Below are 4035 nucleotides of genomic sequence, written 5' to 3'. Positions count from 1 at the left end.
CTACTTCAGAGACCTGAGCACATCGACTTCCAGGACTGAGTCAGAGTTTCCATGTTGGGAGTGCCATCTTTTAGATGCCTCCTTAAACTGAGGTTCTCTCTGGTAGATTTGAGTGTGTCTCACCATCATTTTGAAGGAGGGCATAGAGAACTAAAATTCATAAGGACATTTGTGTGTGTGAAGTGTTTCAGGACATGGTTTTGATTTTGATTTGATTTATTGTCGCATGTCTTAGGTACAGTGACAAGTTTGTGTATAACTTGCCTGTACTGCATGCAAGAAAGTATATAAGGCGAATGGAACAGAGTGAGGAATACAATGTTACGGCAGAATAGAAGATGCACAAAGAGTGAGGTCAACATTAAACTTAAAATTTCAGAGGTCCATTCAGAAGTCTAATGGCAGTGGGGAAGAAGCTGTTCTTGAGTCTGTCGTATGTGTGTTTAAGCTTTTGTATCTTCTGCCTGATGGAAGAGGTTGGAAGAGATTATAACTGGGGTGGGAAGGGTCTTTGATGTTGGCTGCCTTTCTGAGGCAATGATAAGTATAGGTGGAGTCAATGGATGGAAAGTTGGCTTGAGTGATGGACTGGGTAGTGTGTACAACTCTGTAATTTCTAATGGTCTTGAGCAGAACAGTTGCCATTCCAAGTCATGAAGCTTCCAGATAGAATGCTTTCTACAGTGCATCTTTAAAAATTGGTAAGTCTTTACGGACATGCTGAATTTCCTTATTCTTCTGAGGAATTAGAGATGTTGTTGTGCTTTCACATCAACATTGATGGACCAAGACAGATTGTTGGTGATCGTCACTCCTAAGAACTTGACGCTCTTGACCATCGCCACCTCAGCTGATATATAAATGGAAGTTCTTCCTGGTTGAATTAAATAGCTGAAGTCAGAGATGTTGGCACTGGAAATTAGATTAGATTAGATTACTTAGTGTGGAAAGAGGTCCTTGAGCCCAACAAGTCCACACCGGCCCTCCAAACAGCAACCCACCCACACCCATTCCCCTACATTTACCCCTTCACCTAACACTACGGGCAATTTAGCATGGCCAATTCACCTAACCTGCGCATTTTTGGACTGTGGGAGGAAACCAGAGCACCCAGAGGAAACCCACTCAGACATGGAGAGAATGTGCAAACTCCACCCAGACAGTTGCCCGAGACGGGAATTGAACCCAGGTCTCTGGTGCTGTGAGGCAGCAGTGCTAATCGCTATGTTGCCCACAAAAATGGAAATGGGAGCATTCTTTCTCTCCTCGCCACCCCCTGCTCTTCTCCACCCTGTTATTGAACATCAGCTGGAAGCACTTCAAGATCAAGTACAAGGTGAAGTAGATATTGAATAACACTATCCTTCCTGTCCAGCTGAGTGTTCCCTAGTCAGATACAGCACACTGGTTAGGTGAACCAGTAAAACACTCTTTTCTGTGTCAATCTGTATTGAATAAGACAAGATGCAACAAACCCAAAGAAGAGGAGGAAGGATTTGTTGAATGCCAATACACTTGGCTGTATTTTAACCCATGAAGTGAAGGAACAGTTTCCAAATCAGTGAAGAGCCCAGTTCTCATAAAGGGCTCATCTCATATCGAAATTTCATATTTTAAGAAACATTTAGACAGTAACATGGATGGGAGAGGAATGAAGGGAGGCGCGCCAAACACAGGCATATAAGACTAGTGTAATTGTGAAAACTGGGTGGCATGGCAAGTTGTGCCAAAGGGTCTGTAGACTCTGATGAGTTTGGACTAAACAATAAATTTGCCAGAACCAACAAACATGGAAAATACAGAATGATCTAAATGCGGAATAAAATAGATTGGTCAAAAGAATTCCTGTTGGATCATATAGTCAGTTCTTGCCAAGGACAGATCCATGTATAGGCTTACCAATTTTGATACCTGGAAGTGTCATGAGCCAGTTTCTAGCTTCCAATAGCCTTTTTCCCTCATCATTAAATCAGTACGCACAAGTCCTTTCACCTTCCTGCACAATTGTGAATTGAACAGAACTATTCTTAATTACACAATTGCATGATGTGTGACTGAGCAGGTTTATTTTATTCCATCTTGCAACATTTTTGTAACGAATAGATGAATGTACAAAGAAACTGGGGAAATTCCATTTTTATTCATATCCTTGTAGGATTGCTCTAAAAATTAATCTTTGATTCGTGAAGGCTTGGCAACATTGTCCATGTACAACTTTGTGTAAACATTAACTTAGCAATTCAATCTTAAGGACAAAAGACTCTTAATTGTTTTTTTTAAAAACCTAGAAATTGCTGGAGAAACTCAACAGATCTGGCAGCATGTGTGGAGAGAAAGTAGAGTTATCATTTGGAGTCCAGTCACCCTTTAGATTTCCAGTATGCTGTTCTTTGTTTTACTTGGCAATAATCACGCACGTTTAACGTTCTGTTACGCACTTGTAATATTAGATGCCTAGCGGCATGTTTTTTTTACTTTTTAAAAAATTAGTAAGTATTGTTTGAATCGGAGTTCCAACAAATGATTTTTGGAAAGCTGTCCTTGTTTTGCTTCATATTGATATCACAGCATGTACCATGATTAGCAACCCTTCAACATCAGATAGAAAGGCAACCATACATATGAATAGGAAGGGGTTAGCCCAGACTCAGCATATACAATGGGAATGGGGAGAGTTGCATATAAATGGGTGGAGGTGGTGATTTCAGTCAACTAATAATCCAGAGACCCAAGCCATTGTTCTTGACGTGGGTTTAAATAGTACCGTGGCATCTGCTGGAGTTTGAATTAAGTTCATAAATCTGGATTATACAGTCGTGGTGATTAAGATGGCCATCGTTAATGGTTGTAAAAACCCATCTTGTTTAACATTAGGGAAGGAAATCTGTATGTGAGCCAGAAACTCATGTGATTGCCCTCTGAAGTGGTGTGGCCTGCCACTCGGTTTGGGGGTAATCAGAGAAGGATAACACATGACAGTCATATCCACATCCCATGAAAGAATAAAGGAAAGAGGAACCTCTGGCTTCATTGCATTTGTTGAGGTCTCATGTGAAACGCTTTGAAGGAATTGTTAGGATAAGCATTTGTGAACTGAAATCTTTTTCTCGAACATTCTTCTGAATTGAGTTTCGGAAATCTCAACCTGGTGGTTTTCAGACTTGGATCGCAAAATCCCCCAGAGCATGTGACTCGTTGTAGCTTGAGCCAAAAAAACCCCCTGCTATTCTGAAATTGGTGCAAATGTACTTTGTTGGAACAGGGTAGAGGCAGTTGTGGCATGTAATAATTTCATACTGCATCTGGCTTTGGCGATCTTGTTGGGGACGTATATAGTTTGCATCCAATCTCTGCTGCATTTGGTTTGTTAAAGAGTACACTCTTGTTTTCTAAATAGATGTAATTTTAGTACGGGCATGTTCTTAAAGCTCACTTCCAAAACTGTTACTAGCAGCTGATGAGTGAACTTGGTTTGTTGTCTTGTGATATTAAAGGAGTTGTGAATGTATGTAAAATTCACAGCTTGGCAATTTTTATTCATTTTATTTAGGATGTAAGCTGCTCAGGCATTTATTGCCCACTCCCATTTTCCCTTGAAATACTTCCCTTCTGGAATACAAGTGAATGGTTTCTTCAAGGGGAATTCAGAATCAACCACACTGCTAAGGGACTGATGCCCCATGAAGACCTGAAGAGACCTTGTGAACCAATGTGTGTGTGGTTTTTTTTTCTTTGAAAATAAATCAACAAAACACCATTACTCATACAAGGTGTTTACTCCAGATTTGTTTAATTAACTGAATTTAAATTCCTCAGCCCCACCATGGTGGGATTTGAACCCACATCTGTGGATCATTAGTTGCCGAGTAAAAGCACCACAAAGCTACTGCAATATAATGCTATGGACTGAGTAACACGATACCGAGTGCATTTGCCAGTATCAGTAACAATCATTTTTAAGTTCTTGTATTTTGCAAATGTATATTGACGTTTTGGCACGGTATTATCTTTTCCCAGCAATGTTGTGGTTCATGA

The sequence above is a fragment of the Chiloscyllium punctatum genome, chromosome 18 (genome assembly GCF_047496795.1).
Source record: "Chiloscyllium punctatum isolate Juve2018m chromosome 18, sChiPun1.3, whole genome shotgun sequence".
In the NCBI taxonomy this organism is placed as follows: domain Eukaryota; kingdom Metazoa; phylum Chordata; class Chondrichthyes; order Orectolobiformes; family Hemiscylliidae; genus Chiloscyllium; species Chiloscyllium punctatum.
This window is presented reverse-complemented; position numbering follows the sequence as displayed.